The sequence below is a fragment of the Lynx canadensis genome, chromosome C2, assembly GCF_007474595.2.
Source record: "Lynx canadensis isolate LIC74 chromosome C2, mLynCan4.pri.v2, whole genome shotgun sequence".
NCBI lineage: Eukaryota > Metazoa > Chordata > Mammalia > Carnivora > Felidae > Lynx > Lynx canadensis.
In genome coordinates, this window is record NC_044311.2 from 17,001,377 (window position 1) to 17,027,954 (window position 26,578).

The following is a 26,578-nucleotide window of genomic DNA, read 5'->3' on the forward strand; positions in this document are numbered from 1 at the left end:
AGAAGGAAAAACCAGCTGGCCACTAAGGTGAGCCCTCGTTGATGGCATTAAGCATTTCTACTCTCCTCAATCAGATTCTCGGCTTCGCAAAACAGAAGTGGGATGTCATTTGTTGATTCAGAGGTGACTGGACTGTCACCACATTTTCAAGAAACTGATTATTAACATGGATTTTCATTTGCTAAGTTAAGTGGAGAAGCTACCTGTGCCCAGAGAGGTAAATCGTTCTCCATGGAACTGCTTCTCAGTACAGGGTACCGGAGACATTAAAGAGGAGAGGAAATATATCTGAAGTCTACTATCCCGGCTGTAGAAAAAACTGATGAACTATCTCCATTCCACAGTCAAGGCATACCTGTGATGAACTATACCAGCTACACATAACTCTCCTTTGGATAATACTCCAGAAACCTGGAAAAAAATTTAATAGTATACTCCTTTTTCTGTGAGTCATTACATGTCTCATATCATGCCAGCCAACTGAAAGGGCTGACATTTTATTTCAGATCATTTCATCATGTTTTCCTTAGAATACGTAATTCTAGCAACATGTTTGCAGCTCTTAGGCTGTTTAGTCTGGATTGGCTAAGTTCATCCATTACAAAGTGGATCACGGGACAACTGGATATCCATCCGCATCCAAAAGCATCAGGTTGGACCACACCACAAACAGAAATTAATTCAAAATGGGTCAGGGATCTAAATATAAAAACTCAAACTAGAAAACTGGGAGAAGGAAAAACATAGGTCTAAATTTTAGTGACCTTGGATTAGGTAACGATTTCTAAGACAGGACGCTAAAATCAAAACGAAAAAAATAACACATAAAGTGGACTTTGTGAGTTTTATAAACTTTCATGCTTCAAATGGCACCATCAAAAAAGTGAAAAGAGGGGCACCTGGGTGGCTCACTCGGTTAAGCTTCCGACTCTTGATTTTGATGTACATCATGATCTCACGGTTGTGAGATCAAGCCTTGTGTCAGACTCTGGGCTGGGTGTAGAGCCCACTTAAGATTCTCTCTCTCCTGCCCCTCCTCTGCTCTCTCTTTCAAAAAAAAAAAAAAAAAAAAAAACAACCCCAAAACAAAAACAAAACAAAAAGAAGAAAAAGAAGGAGAAGGAGAAGAAGAACATTGAAAAGAGAAAAAAGAAAAGTCAAAGAATGGGAGGAAGAATTTGCAAATCATATATCTGATAAGTGACTTCTATTCAGGATATATAAAGACCTCTTACAATTCAACCACAAAAAGACAAATAACCCAATGGAAAGGTGGTCAAAGTATTTGAATAGATACTTTGCCCAAGAAGATAGGCAAATGGTTAAAATCAACACGAAAAGACACTCACCATCAATAGTCAGGAGGGAAATGCAAATCAAAACCACACTGAGATGCCCCTCACCCTATCACCCAGAGCTAGGATGAGCAAATTTGAGAATGAGAGAATGTGGAGAAACTGAACCCTCACCCCTTGCTAATGAGAATGTAAAATTGTGCAGCTGCCTTGGAAGTTTGTACCTCAAAAAGTTATACATAGAGCTACTGTGTTACCCAACAATTCCACTCCTAAGAGTATGCCCAAGAGAAGTAGAAAAAATATGTCCACATGAAAGCTTGTACGCAGATATTTATAGCAGCCTTATTCACAATATCAAATAAGTAGAAACGAACCAATGTTCATCAGATAAAAAATAGACAAAACATTGTGTATCTACACAATGGAATATTATTTGGCCTTAAAAATGAAGTACCAATGCACACTATAACATAAAGGAATCTTTTAAAAAAAGTTTATTTTGAGAGATAGAGAGAGCGAGCAAGCGAGCGAGCAAGCAGGGGTTGGGGGAGGGCAGAGAGGGAGAGAGAGAATCCCAAGCAGGCTTTGGCCTGAGGAGGGGCTCAAGCTCACAAACCGTGAGATCACGGCCTGAGCCAAAACCAAGAGTTGGACACTGAACTGACTGAGCCACCCAGGAGCTGCTAGAACATAGATGAATCTTGAATACATTACTTTATTTATTTATTTTTATGTTGGCATGTTTTTTTACTTTTATTTATTTTTTTAATTCAATTTTTTATTTTTTAAAATGTACATCCAAATTAGTTAGCATATAGGGCAACAACGATTTCAGGAGTAGATTCCTTAGTGCCCCTTACCCGTTTAGCCCATCCCCCCTCCCACAACCCCTCCCGTAACCCTCAGTTTGTTCTCCATACTTATGAATCTCTTATGTTTTGTCCCCCTCCCTGTTTTTATATAATTTTTGTTTCCCTTACGTTCATCTGTTTTGTGTCTTAAAGTCCTCATATGAGTGAAGTCATATGATTTTTGTCTTTCTCTGACTAATTTCACTTAGCATAATACCCTCCAGTTCCATCCACATAGTTGCAGATGGCAAGATTTCATTCTTTTTGATTGCCGAGTCATACTCCATTGTATAAATATACCCCATCTTCTTTATCCATTCATCCATCGATGGACATTGGGCTCTTTCCATACTTTGGCTCTTGTTGATGGTGCTGCTATAAACATGGGGGTGCATGTGTCCCTTCGAAACAGCACACCTGTATCCCTTGGATAAATGCCTAGTAGTGCAATTGCTGGGTCGTAGGGTAGTTCTATTTTTAGTGTTTTGAGGAACCTCCATACTGTTTTCCAGAGTGGCTGCACCGGCTTGCATTCCCATGAATACATTACTTTAAGTAAAAGAAGCCAGTCACAGAAGACCACATATTGTATGAGTCCGTTTATAGGAAATGTCCAGAATAGGCATCTCTACAGAGACAGAAAGGAGAACAGTGGTTGCTAGGTGCTGAGGGAAGGTGGAATAGCTACTGACTGCTAACTGGGTGTGGGGTTTCTTTTGGGGTGATCAGTGTTCTTAAATTAGGTAGTGGTGATGGCCGCACAACTCTGAATATAGCACAACCTACTGAATTGTACACATTATGATGATGAACTTCATGATATGTGGTGAATTATATCTCAGTAAAGCGGTTATTAAAATAAAGGTACTTTTTCTTTCTTTCTTTTTTTTTTTTTTAATTTATTTTTGGGACAGAGAGAGACAGAGCATGAACGGGGGAGGGGCAGAGAGAGAGGGAGACACAGAATCGGAAACAGGCTCCAGGCTCCGAGCCATCAGCCCAGAGCCTGACGCGGGGCTCGAACTCACGGACCGCGAGACCGTGACCCGGCTGAAGTCGGACGCTCAACCGACGGCGCCACCCAGGCGCCCCTCTTTCTTTTTTTTAAGAGCATATCTGAGTTACTGACCAAAAAACTTATTCACTAGTTTTGGAGGATGATTTTTTTTTATGTTTATTTATTTTTGAGAGAGAGAGAGAGAGAGAGAGAGAGAGAGAGAGATAGAGACAGTGAGCACGCACGTGCAAGCGTGCGGGAAGGGCAGAGAGAGAGAGAAGGAGACAGAATCTGAAGCAGGCTCCAGGCTCTGAGCTGTCAGCACAGGGCCCGAGGTGGGGGCTCTAACTCATGAACCATGAGATCATGACCTGAGCTTAAGTCGGATGCTCAACCGACTGAGCCACCCAGGCACCCCTGGAGTATGATTTTTAAAAACGATCACCAGCCCTTGGAAAACAAAGTACTGCTAAGAGGACATGCGCTTCCCCTAACCCTACACTGTAAGACACAATAAAATGACCCACGGTATTTGAAACGTAAAGAGAGGAAAATAAAAGACAGAAGGGGAAAGAAAGAGAACGTTAATTAAAATAATACTCTGCTTACTTTCAGATCATTTTATGCTGCTGTTTTAGGAAGTCATCCCAAGCGACCGCCGGATAAATGGCACCAACTTATTAGAAGATCATTGTAGGACTTTAGTAACCACAGTCTCTAAATGGATGTCCTGGAGTCTACTGAATATTGTTCCGTATAGAATCCTTCGGTTGTGAGGTATTAATGCAGGAAAGCTTTTAACTGTTAAAGGAAATCTTTTCAGATAAAAAGAGAACTTTATTAAATGGAAAGATGGCAATTACTCTAATAGCACAAGATGGTGTCTCTGAAGCAACACCAAAAGTACAGAAAAATACCAAATGTGGAAAGTGTGCAGGCTGGTTAGCTCAATACTGCAAGACTGATAACCTGTGTTGAGAGTTAGAGAACGAGAGGAATAAGAGGGCAGACAATTAGCAAAATTAGGCTATTCTTACGATCTCTAAGCTCGTAAGTGAAAATTCTAATCTTAAAAATGTACATGAACCCTAAGAATTCAACTTCCAGATAAGTAACAGCATCAGAATTCAAAACTGGTCCTAAGACTCTTGATCAAAACATATTTCATGAGGAAGAGTTCGCCTCTATTTTTCCCAAGCCCTCTACCAAATATCAAATTCAGCATGAAACGAGAGGTCACCAGAATGACAGAAGAGTAGGGTTGTAAAATCTAGCAACGATTTTCTCTATGACACGTGTATATATTAATATCAGTCGTTTAAAGCACCAGCTCTCTCACTGACCGAAGCGCATACTGAGGGGAGAAAGAATTTTCCTTTCCTCATTCTCTGTGCCTTCTTCTCTTCCTTTCCTCCTTCCTGCCCTCTCTTCTGATTACCTCCTATAGTTCACTCCTTCCTTCTGTTCTCTTTTATTTGTAAAATCATGGCCATTCATGTGTTGTTCACGCTTTTTGCATTTCAAGCATTCGAGGCCTTTTAGAAGTGGCCTTCTCAGTCTTTACAAAGCAAGGAGAGGGGCGCCTGGGGGGCTCAGTTTAAGCATCGGATTCTTGATTTCAGCTCAGGTCATGACCTCATGATGGTGCAATCCAGGCCGGTATCAGGCTCTGTGCTGAGTGTATGGAGCCTACTTGGGGTTCTTTTTCTTTTCTTTTTCTTTCTTTCTCTCGCTCTCTGTCTCTCCCTTCCCATCCTCTCTCTCCCCACCCCCGCCTCTGCTCCTCTCCTCTGCTTGCGCGCTCTCTCAGAACAAAACAAGAAAGCCAGTAGATGGAATATTTCACCAGAGAAACGTAAAGCAAGAAACTGCCAATCTGCTGTTTTGAGGGAAGAGAAAACAGGGTATTACTGTCTTGGAAAGTATGTGGAGCTTAAATCATGTTGATGAGTAAAATTAGGTGGAATCCCCAGCTACTTCATTGCATCTGTCGTTTTTATTTACTGTTAAATTCTAACAGCATTGTTCTTGGCACAATTAATATTTGCTGAATGAATAAAACCAGACAGCCACATTACAACCCCATCAGAAATCTGAATATTTCTTTATTGTCTTTTTGTTCTTTAAAGTTTATTTATTTTTGAGAGAGAGAGAGACAGAGTGTGAGTGGGGAAGGGGAAGAGAGAGACGGAGACACAGAATCTGAAGCAGGTTCCAGGCTCTGAGCTGTCAGCACAGAGCCCGATGTGGGGCTCCAACTCACGGATCCTGAGATCACGACCTGAGCCAACGTCAGACACTTAACCGACGAGCCACCGGCACCCCAGAAATCTGAATATTTCTGAGGAATACACAAAGAGAGTATCTAAAAAGGCCAAAGAAATAGAGTTAAAACTAAGATCCCCTGAAATAATTCAAATGTAGTCCTTTCTCGGGCTGTGTCAACTTGGGGTTATTGATCTTATAAGGTATCTAGAGGTATTTGATTCATATAACCCCAGAGTTGATTTTAATGTAAAAAACAGAGGTGATGAAAGTCTCTAGTGTCTGAATAAGTTTTGGAGTACTTTAAAGCATTTTTTGCTCACAGATACAAGTACTGTGGGAAAAAAAATCAGGAGATTCCTACCTCTGTTTTTGTTTTTTTGGGTTTTTTTTGTTTGTTATTTTTTTCAATTTCTGTTGTAAGGCACAAAAAAGTGAGTAATCGTCAAAGAAGGCTGTTTGTAACAAAACATTTTCACCACATGCGTATATCTGCGTATATGTTTCTTCACTCTGCCCTCTTACCTTGTAACCTCACTGAAGGGCTGTAATTAAGGAAGAGAAAAGCAGTCAACCACATGAAACAACAGACTTGCTTATTACATTTATGGAATGTTTTGTCTGTGATTTAAGTGAGTAAAAGGCCTGATGGCTATTACAGACACAGAGGAAAAAGGCCAGTTGGATTTTACTCTAATGAAGAATGAACGCCCTTCCCCTTTGCTTGAATTCTGAAAATACATCCAATCCCTTTTCAGTGAGGAGAAAGAGGTTTTTTTTTACAGTTCAGTGTCCTAACTCACCTCAAATATCCCTATTTCTTAAGATTTACTATCATTGTAAGCCCAGCTTCCAGAACCTTCTTGGTCTTCTGAGTAAAGTTTTCTTTATGATATTTGATGGAGAGAATAATGGGTGGTATTTGCCAAGATGGGCGAAGTCTGTTGGAGACGTTCTCTCTACATATTATAACGAAAGATTTCAGACAAAATACTGAAAGCAACTGAGCATCCTAAAGAGTAAACAATCGATCGCAGGCCAATAGTGAGGAAAGGGAAAACCTGAAGAACGACCAGTTCCACTGAAAGTTCTGGTTGGGATAGTACAACGGCCGGAGTTGTGGAACTATGCAATGGGCATGGGCAGCAATATTCAGAGAAACCCTTCTTTGTGGCTAATTAGGAAGTTGTGAGCCAGAAGATGCTGGGGGGGAATACCTGAGGTTTCTGGGGTGTTTTGTTCTTGCCCAGCCCTGCTCTGAGAACAGTCCCAGTCATGAACTGTATTGATGTGGAAGGGACAGTAACAGTGGCAACAAGGACACGGGTATCAAAACTCCGAGAGAAAAACCCTGCTGACAGAGGAACCAGTACAAAAGGTCTCTGAGGGCTGAAGCGTGTCGGGAGAATCCCTATAATTTTTTTCTTCCTTCTTTTCTCTTGTTGCTTCACCCCAAGGGTGGATGTAGTCACTTAGAAATATGCAAAAGTAAAGCAGAGAAACAACTTTCTGGCCAGAGAAACCAGGATAAAGGGTCCTTCTGGAATGAGAGAGTATGGGAAGATCCCAGGGAAGAGAGGATTGGGGAAGGGAATCCTCTAATTCTAGATTATAAATGGATACATATCCCAGGCTTACTTTCAATCCACGGATGCAGGGAAGAGATGCAAACTGTGGGGTTCAGAACAGGCCACTCCACAAGATGGTAATTCAGCATCCTGAATATTTTAGGCTAAAGCAAGTTGAAAAATGTCATGTGCAAGAAGGACTCTTTGACCTCGCCTTTTTTAGCTAAGTCAGGTCACAGAAACAGAAGGTTCTAGAAGGACTGATTTCTCCCTTTTCTCCTGAAGGAGGTCATAAGACCCTCTTGTGAGAGGTGCCCTTCTTATACTTGGAGGAAAGGAGCATCCTCATTTCTGGGAGGATGAAAAGGGACAGAGTGGTATCCAAGTGAACAGGCCTTGCTAAGTGCCCTCCAGTTTACCATTCTTAGCCCATATCTTTCTGTCCTACCATAGTTACTCATGACTTTACATTCTGCATCAAACCTAATAAAAAAAAAAAAGGTTAGGTTTAACTATTCCTTCAGGTATTCATTTCTTTATGAAGTTTCCTGTGTCATATAAAACTTGTTATAAATAAATTTCTGTGCCATTTTCTTGTTAATCTGTCTTGAGTCAGTCCAATTTAGAGAGGCCGAGGCAGAAAAGGGAGGGTAGTAGGAAAGACTTTTTTCTTCCCTTAAACAGAGAAAGAAATAATAAAGATGAAAGCAGAAAAGAAATTGAAAACAGAAAATATAAAGAGAAAATAAAAACAAAAGCTAGTTCTTTATAAAGATCAATAAAGTTGATTAAGTGCCTACACAAACTGACCGACAAAGAGAGAGGTCGCAGATTACCAATATGTAGAAAAAATGAAGGAATATCACTAGACTCTATAGACCCAAAATTTGATAACTGAGTTGAAATGTACCAGTTCCTTTAAAAGTGTAAACAATCAGGGGCGCCTGGGTGGCGCAGTCGGTTAAGCGTCCGACTTCAGCCAGGTCACGATCTCGCGGTCCGTGAGTTCGAGCCCCGCGTCGGGCTCTGGGCTGATGGCTCAGAGCCTGGAGCCTATTTCCAATTCTGTGTCTCCCTCTCTCTCTGCCCCTCCCCCGTTCATGCTCTGTCTCTCTCTGTCCCAAAAATAAATAAAACGTTGGAAAAAAAAAAAATTAAAAAAAAAAAAAGTGTAAACAATCAAAACTTAATAAAGAAAATATAACCTGGATAGCCCATAAATATTAAAGACATTGAATTCATAGTTTAAACCCTTTCAATAAAATTCCAAACCCATGTGGTTTCCCTGGTGAATACTAGCCAATATTTAAGAAAGAAACAGGAGCATTTCTATCCAATCTCTTCCGGAAAGTCGAAAAGGAAGTAATATTTCCAAACTCACCAGCATTACTTTTATAGCAAAACCAGATAAAGACATTACAAAATAAAAACCCCAAAAACAAAACAAAACAAAACAAACAAAACAACCCAAAACTATAGGTCAACATCCCTCGAGAAAAAAAAAACAATCTCAAAATCCTCAACAAAATATAGGAACTTGAATATAGAAAAATATCAAAAGAATAATATATCAGAATTTAAGAAACAAAACAGATGAACATAGGGTAAGAGAAGGAAAAATTAGATAAGAACCGAGAGAGAGGCAAACCTTAAGAGTCTCTTCAATACAGAGAACTGAGGGTTGCTGGATAGGAGGAGGTGGGTGGGGGGATGGGCTAAATGGGTGATGGGCATTAAGGAGGGCACTTGTTGGGATGAGCACTGGGTGTTATATGTAAGTGATCAATCACTGGGGTCACTCCTGAAACCAATACTACACTGTATGTTAATTTAAATTAATAAAAAAAAAACATGTTAGTTGGAAAAAAAAGAGAATATTACATCACAAAAAAAGCAGGGATATAAGGCTGGATCAACATTCAAAATTGATTTTAACAAGGTATTAACAAATTAAAGAAGAAACGTGATTCTCCTGAAGAATACAAAAAATTAATTTTACAAAATTCAAAATCCATTCAGGATTTAAAAACAAAAAACAAATCCCAAACAAAACAAAAACCTCCCAGAAAATTGAGAATAAAAATAAATGCCCTTAGTCTAATACAAGGCATCTAAAAAAAAAATCTATAGTTTACATTATATTTTAGTGTAAAAAAATTGAATGCTTTTTACATAATACTGGGATAAGGTCAACTGTTCTCACTATTCTTATTCAATATTGTTCTGCAAGGCCTAACCAGTGTTATAAAACAAGTAAATAAAAGTAAATATAAATGAGAAAAGAAGAAATAAAGCTGTCTCTAGTCACATGAGATGATGGTCTACATGGAAAAACTCTAAGGAATTTATAAACACATAAGCCTTCTAGAATAAGTGAAATTAGTAAGATTTCAGGGTACAGTTCAATATTAAAAACTCAAATGCATTCCTATAGTCAGTAATGTACAATTAAGAACGAAATTTTTTTAAGTACCATTTATAATAGAATTGACAAATATGCATAAATCTAAAACAATGTAAACAGATGGGTATGCTAAAAGTTATAAACCATTGGTCAAAAAATAAAGAAAACCTAAATAAATGGAGAGACATGCTATGATCATGCATTAGAAGTTTTGATATTGTCAAAATGTTAATTCTTCCCCAATAGACCTATACGTTCAACAGAATATTGAGAATGAGCTTGTCAACACCAAGAAGCTGATTCTAACAATCATATCGAGAGTGAAAGGAACTAAAATTGCCAAAACATTTTAAAGAGAAGAACGAACTAGGAACAACCACACTATTTAATTTCAAGACTTTTGAGAAAGCTACAGACATAAACAAGTATGATATTGATAAAAGGATAAATACATAGTTCAATGGAACATAACAGAGTCCAGAAATGGATCCACACAATATGTTCAATTAATTTTTTGCAAAGGTTCAAATGCAGTTAAATGAAGAATTGTTAGTCTTTATAGCAACTGGTTCTTGGAAAATTTGGCATCTATACACAAAAGAAAAACGAATCTCAGGGCGTCTGGGTAGCTGAGTCAGTTAAGTGTCCGATGCTCAGGTCATGATCTCATGGTTCATTGGGATGGAGCCCCACATCAGGCTCTGTGCTGACAGTGCAGAGCCTGCTTGGGATTCTCCCTCTCCTTCGCTCTCTGTCCCTTCCCTGTTCATGAGGTCTCTCTCTCTCTCCCAAAATAAACAAATAAGCATTAAAAAAATGAATCTCATACAATACCCCATAGACCTAAATGTTAAACAAAAGGCATATGACTTTTAGAAGAAAACAAAGAACAGAACCTTTGTGAACATGGTCAGGCAACAAAATCTTAGGACAGCAAAAGAAAAGAAAAACACGATAAATTGGACTTCATCAAAATCAAGAACTTTTGGTCTGTGAAAGACAGTGTTAAGAGAATGAAAAGACCAGTGTTAAGAGAATGAAAAGACTGGAAGGAATTATTTGCAACTCACATCTCCAGCAAAGACTTCCTAACCAGAATATGTAATAAACTCTTAAAATTCAACAGTAAGGTGAGCAACCCAATTAAAAAAATGCACAGAAGACTTGAACAGATCCTTCAGTGAGATATATAGACGACAAGTAAACATATTAAAAGATGCTCAACCTCATTAGTCATTCAGGAAATGCCCATTCTGACCACAACAAAATACTGTTAGACACTAGAATGGCTAGTGTTAAAAATAAGACATTTCCAAGTGCTGGCAAGACATGGAGAAACTAGAACTCCCCCACATTGACAGCGATGTAACAAACTTCTCAAGGGAATAACCTAAAAAGTCCCAGAGTACTCATAGTTTCCTAACAGTGTTGCTGGCTGCAAGGAAGAAAAACTAAAAGTCTACAAGGATTTCTGAGATTGACTTCATAGGAGCTGGAGGAGACCCAGTAATCAAAGGCAATTTGCCTTTGCACTTCTAAACCAGAAGGCCCAAAGTGGGTAGAAGTCAAATAAAAGAAACTCTTCTATTTTTTGAGAAAAACAGGCATTGCCTTGCTGCCCTAGGTCTTGACCAACAGGTGTTTAGTTAAATTTGCCAAAAGTACTGAATCCTTACTTTCAAAAGTCTCTTTGGAGTAACGCTTAAAGTATGAACAAGAAAAGGAAAATTTGTTCTTGGCAACTGGGTTTTTAAATACTTGTTTGTTTGAAGGAGAAGGTATTCCCAGGAGCTGAGAGCTAGTGAGACAAACTTATAGGGCGATTTTTTTGTATTTTGCTAAGACTTTCTTATTTTCATAAGATTTTGAGATACATGGATTTTTAGAGATATCAGTCGATGTTCAGTGCATTATTGCTACATAACAAAAATTTTAAAAAATCTTACAGAGAACTAACTAAATCTGTGTCGCTTAATATGGTAGCCCTCTGTGGCTTATTAAATTTAAATTTAAATAAAGTTAAAAATTTAGTTTCTTATCCTATCAGTCGCATTTCAAGCATCCGCAACGGGTACACGTAGCTACTGGTTACCATAGCAGGCAACACTGCAACACTATAGAAATAAAGACTGGGGTTTCCATTCTACAGATTTGAGCAAACCTCAGCTTTCTGTAAACTGAAGAAAGAATGCTTGTTATCTGGGATGATTAAACCAGATGACATTAATAAAAAGGATAGTTGTTATTGGCAACTAAACACGAGACAAATATAATTTAACTGAGGAATTTAACTTTTCTCTGAAATAGTCTACTCCAGTTTTGAGTAACCATTTATTTTAGTGAATAGGATGTTATTTTTATTTCTTCCTATCAGTCTATCTCCCTGATACTTGTGGATTAGTGGGAGAGGAGGAAGGTGTCTCATTTTTATTTATAATTTGATGACATAGGGAAGGACAGCTTAACCATTATCTTACTTCGTTTTCCATGTATCTCTGTGGTCCCAATTTGTGAAAAGGCATGAAATATGTTGGTGTGTCAGCTATAAGCTGGTGACCTTTAATAATTATAAAATCCCTCTTCTCTAAATAATTATCCTGAAACTAAATTATTTGGAGTACAGAATGTTTATACATGAGAGAGAATGGTGGAAGGAATGTGAAAGAGGGAAGGGGGATCTTAATACCAGGGATTCCTAGGCTAATACTTCAGGATAAGCATACTTTATTCATTATTTGTTTTTATTCCTTTGGTGTCACTAGGCACCATCACTCATAATATATTTACTCAAGATCCTTCCCCACTCCAGAAATAGGGTTTACAATACAAGTCTTTGATGGTCTGAAAAACTATAGTGCACTTCATTACAGAGCATACTGAGAGAGAGGATGAGCTTTAGTTGGGGTGACCTGTCACACCAGCTCATCCATTATATCTCTTGTCACAACTGTTTACTTTTTCACACCGTGCTGGAGCCATTAAGAAGAAACACTAAGGTGGGATTGGCTACGTGCTGTTCTCCTCTTGACCTGCCAGGGAATTAATCTTGAATGCTCAATTTAATGCTTTCTAACAATGACTGCTGGGGGCGAAAAACTCTATTTTATTAAAAAAAAAAAAAAGGCACCCATTTAAAACACAGTCAGTATAATTAAGTTCTATCACTTTCCCTTGGATAGGGAAATGGTAGCAGAAGGTCCACAGATCTCTTTAACATTATACATGTAGCCAGTGATTAGTGGGGTAGAGTGTTTAGTTACATATTAAAGTGGGCAAAATCAGTAAAACATTTAGAAACCGGCACTGCAAACGGCAGTAATTTATGGAAAATTATAATTTTCTACCAGTGACTTGAGAGAAGACTTTGAAACTTTTGTATATTTATCAAATTTAACACAGGAATCTTTGTATTTTGTACATTTTTAAGAAGTCACATGAAATCCATACAGAAAAGATGAAGTAAAGGTGTGTATAGCCCCTTTACTAAGATTCATGGAAATGAACAAAAGGAATAACAAGACGGGGTAGAAAACAGAATTCATGATTAAATTCTCTAACAACCACATATCACAGATATGTAGATAGTTGGTCCAGAAGAGTGACATGTGTTTCAAGCTGAGGTTTGAAAAATGCCAGTAACTGTTGGCAAACTTCTCTGGTAAGGTACATATTTTTCTAAAGGTGAGTTGGCAGGTTGTGAGAGACTCAAGTAAGAGCCTCTTCCTTAGAAGACTGAGGCTCCATTAGTTAGTGGACAGGGCATCAAGAACAAAGAAATGTCCTTGAAGAATTGTGGTTCCGTGGAATGCCAAGATAACTTGTGAGAGAGGAGATAAACAAAGGAGAAATGAGAAAAAATGAAGAGAAACAAACCACAGCTTGGTGAGAAACTTCATGATGAGTCACCCTAACGTCCGCCTTAGTGATCTGCTCTACAGAAGAGAACAATTCCTCTAGAGCAGAAGATACATTAGTGACAGAGTCCTTGTTAGTCTCAATTTACTCCCCACCTGCATATTGTTACTTATACTAGTGGTGAGCAAAGAGAAAGTCACACATAGATGATGACTGCTTGACAAGGATCCAACGTGACACCTTGTAATAGCTACCATTACACTTTCCTGTCTTCGCTGAAGAAGAAAACAAAAAAGTTAAAAATTGCATAAAAAACAATCAATGCATTTCAGGGCATTGGGAATGAAGAACACTACAGACAGATACTCCTCTAAACTCTTAAGAAAAACCAAACAGGGAACCTTTGATAGGTGGGGAGAATAGCAAAGAATCGGTTCAGGAGACGAAAGAAAAGGTCATTAAAGACATGCAAAGCCATCTGGCCACAGCAAGGAGAGAAATGAAAGAAAGTAGTCAAACCATTATTAGGAAAAAGAAAATCACATCCGCAGCTAGAGGCAGAATGGATACTGCTAGAGAGAGAGGCAATGACATGGAGGACAAGCATGAGAAAATAATAAATACAAAGGAAACCCAAAAATCAATGAAGTTCACGTTAGGCACGGCAGATCTGTCCACTCTTTAGAGTATCCTTAGAGAAGTAGACAAATCGTCACCATCACCACAGATGACAGTAAACCCTCAAAGGCATAATAAAATAGGCATAATAAGAGAATAATTTCCTGTGAAGAATGAAGTTCTGTATCCGCAGATCCATATAGCACGGCACTTTTCCCTAAGAAAATGGTTATAAAGTAATGAGTGAAATGATCTATTCCAGTGAGGTTTTTGAGATGCAAGGATAGAGAAAGAAATCTGAAGGTGTTGAGACAAAGAGTCCTAAATTAGCTACGAGATATAAAAATCAGCCTGGCTTCAGACTTCCCTATAGCAACACTCACTCCCAGAAGGCACAGAAGCTATGTCTACTGACTGTTACAAGGAAAACAAAAATTAATATACCCAGCTCAGATTTTGGTCACTTTTATTTTTTTTTAATTTTTTTTAACATTTATTTAATTGAGAGAGACAGACAGACAGACAGAGTGTGAGTAGGGAGGGGCAAAGAGAGAGGGAGACACAGAATCTGAAGCAGGCTTCAGGCTCTGAGCTGTCAGCACAGAGCCTGACGCGGGGCTCAAACCCATGAATCAAACTGTGAGATTATGACTTGAACGGAAGTCAGACGCTTAACTGAGCCATCCAGGGGCCGCTTGTTCTCTCTTAAAGACAAAGTGAGTCCTTCTAAAAAAAAAGGGAATAATTGGAAAGACCTAGTTGAGAATGGAATCTAGCCCATCAAGAAATGAATAAAGAGGATATACAGTGCAGAGAGAGGAAACTGTAAAACAAAGGATGGTCTGTGAGAAGTGATCCCAGGTACATTTAGAAGAAACTTGATGATCAACCACTATGAGAATAAGGATTATAAAAGAGAATGTTAATACTATAAACCTTCACGAGGTAAATCTAAAAACACAACAAACAAACAAAACATGTGGTTGGGAATGGGAAGAAATGTAAGGGAGCCATGTTCTTGGTCTTCCATAGCAAAATGCCAAAGATTGCTTTTCTAAAGGTATCACCATGTATCCATATGGAGAGTATGATGATATGTGAAAAAAAATAGAATATATGCAGTATGATCCTAATTATGAACTGGGGGGTGGTAGTGGTTACCATTGGCAGGAAAAGAAACCTTTCTTTTTAAAAAAAAAAAATTTTTTTTAATGTTTTTTTTTTTTTTATTTTTTATTTTTGAGACAGAGAGAGACAGAGCATGAATGGGGAAGGGGCAGAGAGAGAGGGAGACACAGAATCGGAAACAGGCTCCAGGCTCTGAGCCATCAGCCCAGAGCCCGACGCGGGGCTCGAACTCACGGAGTGTGAGATCGTGACCTGAGCTGAAGTCGGACGCTTAACCGACTGAGCCACCCAGGCGCCCCAGGAAAAGAAACCTTTCAATTAACATCAACAGTATAAGATTTCTGCAGTGCCTTTAAAATTAATATCAAATAAATTCCCCTTTTGACTGGATAAATGTTAGATCTTCCATGCTTAGTCAAATGTCTAGTCAATTATTTGAGTGATTCTACTAATCTTCTGAAAATATTTCCTTTGTTTAACTCAAGGTAAAATAGACTTAACATGGATTTCTTTCAAGTTTCTTTAATTTTTAAATATAGCTTCAGCAGACATATTTACATGATAAGAGAGCTCATGAGCCTATGAAAGGCCATCTTTCAAATTGCACATAGGCTCCCTCAGTACCTTGAGCATCTGTAAGCAGTATCCTTCCAGTGTCCAGCCATCAGCTTCTGGAATAAAAGATTACAGCTTGGAACAGTAAATAGACTAATTGGGCTCATCAAGGAAAGCAAAGCATGTAACCAAATTAACAATCATCTCTCTAAGGTTAAATTTTGTGAGCCATTACATAACTGGTATCTTACAATGTGACATGCGCTGCATCATGAGAAAAACCACAACGTTATGTATTCCTGAGGTATTATGGATGACTGTAGGTCCTTCCAAAGTCCCTACATTCCGCCTTTCAGAACCTGTCACATCCTGATCAGTTTCCAGTGTGTCTTTTTGCATTTGATTCACAGAGCAGTCTGATAAGGAGGGACAGGGAGCTTGGGAGAACCTGCCAGAAAAGTGAAGGGAGACGCCATTTTTGATTGAGTACCCACTAGCAATTCAGACAGCAGTCAACCTGCTCGAAGACAAGTTGAATGTAAAATCAAATTTATGTCCCTCAGCAGATGTTGTACGTGTTCACCTGTCATAAATGTATATAGATTATATTAAGACATAAGGATTGACAGGTTTGCAGGTTTTATTCTGAGAAAACAAGAAAACTTGTTCAGGGAAGTCTATAAAATGCTGGAGAAACCCAGCATAAAGCTGGTTTTAAGTTCTATTTCAAAAGACTGGCCATGGTACTTTTTTCCTAAGAGAGATATGGCAAGGGGGCTGGTGTGGGGGAAAAACTAAATTATCCTGAAGTCAGAGCAAGTTCACTGCTATTTTAAAGTAATTATAATCTAGCTCCATGTTTGTTTAATAAAGGCTCTTGTATTACCTACTAAAATAAACTACAAGAATGTAATAGAAGTGCCTAATTTTATAGAGTAAACATGAAGTTGAATTGGTATTTTGTAACTCTACAGATTATCTAAATGAAAAACGAAAATACAGTATTTAAAACAAAAATCTAACGACAAATCTTTTAGAAAAGTGGGCCCCCATCCTTCATGCATCACATAAAGCTGAATGTTCATATTGGGCAGTTTGCCTAAAAAGGCTATAGTTGTCTTGATCAATTACAGTTATCCATGAACATTGAAACCACCAGGGCCTTCACAATGACTTTTATATCTTTTCTGGTTTTAGGGGTAATATATACATCCTTAGTTGGAGACAAAGAACTTGGCAACACAAAAAACTACGATGGGTACTAGAATGCTCAAATCTATTTTTTTCTTTTTTTTAAAGTCCATTCAAAGATATCATCATACTATTAAAGCAAATTAAAATAACCTATTAATCAGAAGTAGCTACTGTCAGTAGGGGTGTAGTTATCTCTATTACAAGTATGTGCGTGTTTATGCAGATTGATCCACGTCTGTATCATCTATCTTTAATTGTCATATTGCATGTAGTTCTTTTTCTTTTACTTTTAATTAAACATGGTATCGTCAAGTTCCATGTGATGCTTTTTTTTTTTTAAGTCAACTCATGACATTCTGTTTTATCAATATCACATCTTTGAGATACTTCAACGTTGTTATGGCATATTAATTCTAGGAAATGCAAGGATTCCAGAAAGTATAGGCTCTTAAATGAATGACTTCCATCTCTTTGGTACTGAAATATGACTAAAGTCATTTTGGCCTAAAAGACACCTGCTTACTGCTTTTTTTTTTTTTTAAAGTTTTAATTTAAATTCCAGTTAGTTAGTATACAGAATAATATTAACTTCAGGTGTACGATTTACTTCATTATTTTATTAAAAAATTTTTTTTATTTTAGAAAGTGAGAGCAAAAGTGGGGGAGAGGGCAGGCATGGGGAAGATAGAGTGAGAGAGAGCATCCCAAGCAGGCTCCACACTCAGCATGAAACCCAACACGGGGCTCGATGCCATGACCCTAGGATCATGATCTGAATCAAAACCAAGAGTCAGATGTTCAACTGGCTGAGCCACCCACCCAAGTGACCTCAGGTGTACAATTTAGTGATTCAACACTTCCACGGAACACCCGGTGTTCATCACAAGTGTCCTCCTTAATCTCCGTCATCTATTTAGCCCATCTCTCCACCCACCTCCCCTCTGGTAACCACAAGTTTGTTCTCCATAGTTAAGAGTCTATTTCCTTATTTGTCTCTCTCTCTCTCTTCTTTTCCCTATGCTCATTTCTTTTGTTTCTTAAACTCTACATATGAGTGAAATCATATGGTATTTGTCTCTGACTTACTTGTCTCTAGCTCCATCGATGTCATTGCAAATGGAAAGCTTTCATTCTGTTCTTACAACTGAGTAATATTCCATCGTATACATATACCACTTCTTTATCCATTTGCCACTCGATGGACATTTGGGCTGTTTCCATAATTTGGCAATTGTAAATAATTCTGCTACAAACACTGAGGTGCTTGTATCCCTTCAAACTAGTATTCTTGTATTCTTTGGGTAAGTACCTAGTAGTACAATTACTTAATCGTAGGGCGGTTCTATTTTTAAATTTTTGAGAAGCCACCATACTGTTTTCTAGCATGGCTGCACTAGTGCAAGAGGTCCCCCTTTCTCCACATTCTTGCCAACATCTGTGGTTTCTTGTGTTGTTGATTTTAGCCACTCTGACAGTTGTGAGGTGACAGTTAATCAGAGTTTTGATTTGAATTTCCCTGATGATGAGTGATGTGGAGCATCTTTCCACATGTGTTCTGGCCATGTGGATGTCTTTGGGAAAATGTTCATGTCTTCTACCCATTTGTTAATTGAATTATTCAATTTTTGGTTGTTGCGTTTTCTAAGTTCTTTACATTTTCTGGATAGTAACCCTTTATCAAATAAGTCATCTGCACATATCTTCTTCCGTTCTGTAGGTTTTCCGTTCTTTTAGTTTTGTTGGTTTTCTTCGTCATGCAGTGCTTCTGGCTCTTTTCGTAGGTTCCCTTGCATTCCCAGAAATCATGTTAACCTTCGGAAATGCTTCTCTTCATTCAAAGCCCAACTCACAAGCTGCCTTCTCTTGAAATCTTCCCAAATTCCCTTCCCACATTGAAATCCTTTGTTCTTCCCTTTGCACCATCGGAGTACTTATTCCTGTATTATAATACTTATGAGCTTAGCAAGCATTTGATAAATAATTTTTGTATTAGTGGATGGATGGAGCAAACCAAAGTTTCATCCAGTGGCAAGGGGACGTTTAAAGTACTGGTCTAGGTATCATCTTGCTGGGTTTATAAAATCAACACAATTCAGTCTTATCTTAATGGTTCATCAGATCTATGAAATTCAGAATACTGCAGAAGCTTGAAGCTTTTTTTTATCTGATGGATTCAAATCCTTATGAATGCTAAGTCATATGGATACATGTATGACAGGGGCCAAAACTAATTATTAAGACTTCAGATGAAAATTCCACCTGAAAACGTAATTTCTGGAGTATTTAGTGATTTGCCAGAGAGAATAAATCTCAAAGCCAAAAAAAGTTTTAAGCCAGATAAGTGACAGACTTTGCCATCTGCTGAGATGTCCAGTGGGGTTTAGGTTCAATCTGCTTCATATAGAATTTGGCCTTCTTTTTTCTGTTTTTCTTGCCTTGGCAAGGATTCTAATGCAAGCCATGTAGCCTGTCCTCGAGAACACTATTTTTTCCTCAACATGCTCTGAAATACCACTTAATAAAATACACACTACACATTCCCAATTTTCTTGTTTGAATATGAACAATCAAGGAAACTAAAATACCTTTCCTTTGTTTTCAGTTCAATTCTGCAAAGTACCCGCTTGCTTAGTGGGATTAATCAGCTATTAATGAATTTGTCTTCAATTGCACACTGGTCACCAAAGTTGTATGAATCGGGGTAGCCCAGTTTGGAGAGTTATTTCCTCCCCTTTTCACATGAGGCCATTAGCTGAAACCATCTTGAGGTGTTAACATTCTATGGTCTTCTGTTTCCAAATGTGCCATTCCTTGGTTATACTTTTCTATGTTTAGAAAAATTCTTGGAACCGAAAAGTGCATGCTTCAGAAAATTGCTAAATATTTAGAAGTACTTGTAGGGCAGATAAAAGGAGAGGGCACAGTCATGTACTCGGCTGATTGTCCCGAAGTTGGCAGTAAGGATAAGTTACAAAAGATCAAAAAGGTTTTCAAAACGCACAACTTAGAGAGCTTAAAATAAGTCTATAAGGAACCTGAAATATGTACAGAATACTCAGTCACTTTATAAGCACGTCTATGACAAGGGCTCAATAAGTGGTAATGAATGTAACTTTTCTCTTTATATTTTACTGTTCCTTATCTTGTGGGACTATTCTCTTCACATGACTGTTGTGCATGGATGGTGAGCATCTATTAATGTCTTCATTCACTCATTTAACAATGATTTATGAAGCACCTAGTAAAAGCAGACACTGGGCTAGATATTGCAGATCTGATGGCAAAGCTGTAGAACATGGTTCCTGCCATCATTTAGCTTTTGAGCTTGCCATTGTAATATGAAAAAATATACTGGGATAGAAGGCATTAGTTCTCTTTTTCAGCAAGAACACATACTGTCATCTTTATGCCTGTTGTTTCATTCACATGGATATTCTTCCGGCAACTGCTTGTAATCTCCTTTAAACTCTGTTCTTATAAAACTAAATCCTAATGAAATACTACTCAGCAATAAAAATGAACAAAACAACAATACGTACCACAACACAGAGACGAAATAAAGTCAGTCAGACACGAATGACTGCATGAATATTGCAGTTGTATGGAATTTTAGAAAATGTGACATTACGATGGCAGAAAGGAGATCAGCGGTTGCCTAGACCTGGGTGTTGGGGATGGGATCCACTGAAAAGGAGCATGAGAAAACTTTGTGGCAGGATGGACCTCCCGTTCAGTATCCTGATGATGGTAGTTTTTACATGGATTATATGATACCAAAATTCATCGAAATGTATACCTAAAGGGTAAATTTGATTTGTTGTGATTTATACCACAATAAAGGTAAAAAAAAATAAATTTGTATCCATTTCCTTAAAAAAGTTCACAGGACAGAAGTTCTATTAGTGAAAAATAGTAGAAACAAATGGTCCCATTCATTCTACAGGCTTTCTAACTCCATTCCCAAAGTAAGTTATATGACTTGGCTTTGCTTTTTACAGAAAATGCCCTAAATACATAGGCTGTGATTACATCCTTCACTTTATCAAAGAATGAGAATAAGAAATCACTAGGAAGATTATTTCTGTGTTTTCATCGATCTCACTACTGAAGGCAAAGCCCATAAGGTTCTTTAAAGTTCCTTAGATACTGATCCAAATCATTTAACACTGGAAAATAAGTTTCCAAACAAAATGTTTCTCATTCTTTCATCCATCATTCCTTTTTGATTTTGCTACCAGGAAACTCAGAGATAAATACTCAAATGAGCCACCTTTATTAGTCTTTCTTTCTTTCCCTTCCTTCCTTCCTTCCTTCCTTCCTTCCTTCCTTCCTTCCTTCCTCCTCTTTTTCTTCCTTCCTTCCTTCCTTCCTTCCTTCCTTCCTTCCTTCCTTCCTTCCTTCCTCCCTCCCTCCCTCCCTCCCTCCTCCTTCCTTCCTTCCTTCCTTCCTTCCTTCCTTCCTTCCTTCCTTTTCCCCAGAGAGAATCTTTTACTTTTCTCTTGAGACACAATTAGCACACAACATTGTGTAAATTTAAGGTGTAGGACACACTGATTCGACAAATCGAGACTGCAATGATTGCCACGGTAGTGTTAGCAAACGCCTCCATCACCTCACGTAATTATCGTTTCTTCTAGTGGTAGGAACAATTAAAATCTAGTCTCTAAGCAAGTTGAATGTTTATAATACAGTTTTGCTGTCTGTAATCCCGGTCCTATGTATTAGATCTCTGGGATTTATTTATCCACTAGTTGCAAAGCCTTGATTTTTAGTATCATTATCACCTACCGTTTTATTGGTGTTGTATCATTGTAGGAGTCTTTAAACAAAAAAATCTCATCCACTTTAGAATAACGTAGGTTAAGAAACATAGAAATCCAGAAGTGCTCTGACAAAGTCAGCAATAACACTGAATGTTTTCAAAGCGTAACTCTTCAGCGAAGATCACAGTGGTTCGATCATATGACCAAAGGAATTCAAGTTGGATATCCATGGGCCAGTAAAGGATGCTGGGATTAGTCAGAAAGGAAAAATTACAACACTCTGGGGACAGACGGGCATTAATTTGGATAGTCTAAAAAACAGCTAAATTTCATAGAGTACAAAGAAGGGTAGGGGGTAAGTCCATTACTGAGAGCCTCTTGGGCCTGAGGCTGTAGCCATTCTGCATGTGCCCCTGGATGCTTTCTGCACTGGACAGCCCTGCCTCTGGAGTAACACCTTATTAGTGGGATTCACCCTGTTGATGAATTACACTAATGCATCATTAGAATGACAGGCCACACTGGTGATGTATTGCCAAGTAACTTAATGAGAGCAATAGCTCATTCCGATTATGCTCCCATGAAAGGCAGGCTCAGTCTTCAGAAGAACTCATCTACAAGCCGATTCTGCTTAATTACAGGATACAACATACACTAATAGTAACGTCAAGATGTTCTTTGGCACTGAGTTTTTGGCACTGATGAAAATGGAATTTATGGCTCTACTCTGTACACTTGGAAACATCCACACAGGATACACAGTCTCAACTTGTGTAACAAGATACCCTGGAATCCATTTGGTCTCTAGGCTGGGGAAACACACACACACACACACACACACACACACACACACACACACAGTTTTACTGTAGATCTCTAAATAGGTGCCTGAAAGATACAAGTTTGAGTGCTTACGTCAATAAAGTTGCTGTGGAAGCTGCATTTGGTTCAAAAGAGATGGGGGAAAGAAGAGGAGAAACAGAGTGACTTCACTTTAAGACTGACAGGAACTGTTTATTATACGAATTCTATCTTCACAATGACAGATTACTTTCATGTGGATCAGACCTAAAAATAAACCCACCAGTGTCTTAGGGTTGCACTCAAGATCAGCCCAAGAGAGCGATAAAAACATGCTGATGAAGAGGACGAGGAGGCTCATTTATTAAGCTTTTAATAATAATCGTTACCATGGATTACACGTCTACTTTGTCAGGCAAGGTACTAGATACTTTTCATGTGCTACCTTTAATCCTGAAAGCTATACCACAAAGCTCAATTATCCCCACTGATAAGATAAGGAGACTGAGAGTTTAATATGACTTGCCTAAGGTCTGATAAAGTAGGTAATGCAGAATTCGAACTGGGTAGGAGTCAGCCAGTATACCTCAGTCAATAATAGGAAGATATGGTTTGCAGCTAGAGAAGATGATGCTGGTCATCAATGGCTGGGAACAGACTTATTGAGACAAAGATAATGTTTTTAATTCTAGATAGCGCATGTTAAATAACAAAATAAAGAACAATTAGAAAAGGCTTGGGAAGGCTCAGTCGGTTGAGCGTCCAACTTTGGGTCAGGTCATGATCTCTCGGTTTGTGGGTTCGGGCCTCTTGTCTGGCTCTGGGATGACAGCTCAGAACCTGGAGTCTGCTCTCTCTGCCCCTCCCCCACTCACGTTTTCTCTCTCTCTCTCTCTCTCTCTCTCTCCTTCAAAAATAAGTGAACATTAAAAAAATTTAAAAAAAAATAAAAGGCTTGGGAATAGTTGAGAATAGATTAGATAAAGACTGGAAACAGAGAGTGGGACTGTTTGTAAAAAACAAAAAACAAAAAACAAAAAAACTCACAAGACTTAAATTTTTTTTTTTTCAACGTTTTTTATTTATTTTTGGGACAGAGAGAGACAGAGCATGAACGGGGGAGAGGCAGAGAGAGAGGGAGACACAGAATCGGAAACAGGCTCCAGGCTCTGAGCCATCAGCCCAGAGCCCGACGCGGGGCTCGAACTCCCGGACCGCGAGATCGTGACCTGGCTGAAGTCGGACGCTTAACCGACTGCGCCACCCAGGCGCCCCAAAAACTCACAAGACTTAAAGAAGAGTATAACTCTTTTCAAATATCTGAAGGGCAGTCACGTGGAAGAGGGAGCTAGCTTATCCTCTGTTTTCTCAGCTCTGCAGAAAAGGGGCAAGGAGGAGAATTTACCAGGGGGCAGAGTCTGGCTCACTGGAAGAAAGAAGAACTTTGTAACCAGTGGATCAGGGAACCAGGGTGCCTGCTATCCAAGTACCAACCTCCCTCAAATCAAAAGAGCACAAAATGAATAGGGCAGGGCAGAGGGAGGTTACTATGCATCAGGGATGCAGAAGAGATTTCTATTTTCAATGCGTGTTCTGACAAGCTAGACATTAAGGAAATTTGCAACCCTAGGGATAAAATGATTCATCAATTCTTATTTGAAACCACTGGGGCTGGTTGTGTTTGGGAATTCGTAATTTTTCAGAGTTTAGAAAGGTAATTTAGGGCATATGCCATTCGTTACGTATGGTCCCCAACAGAGCCTGGAACAGCACTCCATAACCCAACACGTAAATACGTCTGCTTTTGTCTCTAAATTGCCCTGAATAGTTAAAAGACTATTCATATCCTTACCTCAGCTCAGGTCAGGTTACACTTGAGTTTCAGAGGAGACATTTTTGTCAAATGAGTTATGGGAAGTACTTTTGGATTCTGGAAATTGGGGCATTTTAAAATTGTATGCATTAGAATTGTAGGTAAGGGATAGTAGAACTGTAATAACTGATACGTGTTCATTACTGTCTATACCACTGTACCTGTAATAAAGCAACTTTGCAAGCTGGATTTGGTCAGCCCATTTTGCAGATGGGAAGACTAAGGATCGGATATACCACAGGTCTTTCCTAAGGCCACACAGTAAATGCCAAACCTTGGAGATAAACTCCTGACTGTGTGGCTGTAAAACCAGGGTCTGCCCAGTGAAGGATGCATCCTCTAAGACGTCATGAGCCCATAGGGTGAACTTTTTGCCTTAGCTTGAACCCGCGTGAATTTGGTAATCTCATTTATTTTTTATTTCCTTTTTTAAAAAGTGTTTATTTTGAGAGAGACAGAGAGAAAAAGAATGTGAGCATGTGTGCAGGGGAGGGGCAGAGAGGGAGAGAGAGAATTCCAAGCAGGCTCCACCCTCAGTGTGGAGCCCAACATGGGGCTCAAGCCCATCACCATGAGCCAAAATCAAGAGTCAGGCACTTAATCAACTGACCCACGCAGGTGCCCCTATTTTTCCATTTCTTAGTATCACCTCTGAGGTCCGGATACCACTAACAGAATCCAGAGCGAGAATTAAAGAGCTGTTAACGCAACTCAGGGCTAGGGTTATTTCTGGAGTACACAGACACATCAGGCACACGTGTGCCCCTGGTGTGATACGGAAACGTTACGAAAGCGTAGGGCTTAAATTATTGTAAGGACATTTTCCATTCATTCAAAGTGTGGGCACAGCACTAGAAAGGTGGCTTTTATTGAACACTACTCTAAAAGAGATTTGAGCACGACCAAATCACAAAGAATCAATTTTATTTTTTTTCAACGTTTTTTTTTTTTTGTTTTTTTTGTTTTTTATTTTATTTATTTTTGGGACAGAGAGAGACAGAACATGAACGGGGGAGGGGCAGAGAGAGAGGGAGACACAGAATCGGAAACAGGCTCCAGGCTCCGAGCCATCAGCCCAGAGCCCGATGCGGGGCTCAAACCCCCGGACCGCAAGATCGTGACCTGGCTGAAGTCAGACGCCCAACCGACTGCGCCACCCAGGCGCCCCACAAAGAATCAATTTTAGATGCAGTAACAACATTTTACAAAATGAAGCATCTCAGTAAAGGAAGATGTTGGTTTCATATATATATATATATATATATATATATATATATATATATTTGGTAATGATCTATGAAGCCTATTTTTTAAGTGAGAGATAGTATAAGACAAGAAGAGTTCTTGCAACAAGACTACTAGGAGAACGATGCAAAAAGTGTGTTTTTCCATTTGCCCCGACTGCTACGAAGCTAATTTTTCTTGCATTATCTCGTGGTTACCCATACATCACTGTTTGATCACTTCTATTGTATCTGTGTCTTGTATCATCAGATGGTTGAAAAACTTTGGAAGTAGACCACACATCACAACTAAAAAAGGTAAATTTGCAAAGCGGTTGAGTATGTGTGTGTGTGTGTGAAGTGTATAAACCAAACCTAAAAAAACAATGCCTTATTATTCATTGCTTTACAGTTTTACAGGGCTATTTATTCACCTCGCTTCACCTGCATCAGTGACCCCATTCGATAGTCAAGACAATGAATGACTATCTCTACTTAACAATATCACATAAGGTATAAGTGGCTGAGTTAGCTTTTGAACTTGAGTCTTGTAACCTCAAGATCAGTTGTTTCTCTTTCTCTTACACAGTGTTTTCTCCAAATGAATCACAATACTAATCAAAAGACTTTTGATAACTTAAGTATTGGTTAAAACTGTAACACCTAAGCTATTGTAAAATGAATTCTCATATAAAGAAAAACTGTTCTAGGGGCATCTGGGTGGCTCAGTTGGTTAAGCGTCCAACTTTGGCTCAGGTAATGATCTCACAGCTTGTGAGTTCGAGCCCTGCATTGGGCTTTGTACTGACAGCTCAGAGCCTGGAGCCTACTTCAGATTCTGTGTCTCCCTCCCTCTCTGCCCTTCCCTAGCCCACACTCTGTCTCTCTCTCTCTCTGTCTCCTTCAAAAATAAATCAACATTAAAAAAAGAAAAAGAAAAATTGTTCTGTTTTTTAAACAGAAGAAAATTGTCTATTAGTTGGGGTCTGTTGAATCATGCAGTTAGAGAGTTACGGCTGTCAAACTGGTTGAGCTCAAGTTAGAGTGAAGTCCAAAGGCAGTGCAATTATAATATTAAATCAATGGTTGCATATGAGGGTTTTATAAAACATGTTAAGCATTGGGTTTTTTGTTACGTAAGATGATACAGATGCATTAAGATAATCCTGTATCTGTGCCTATTCA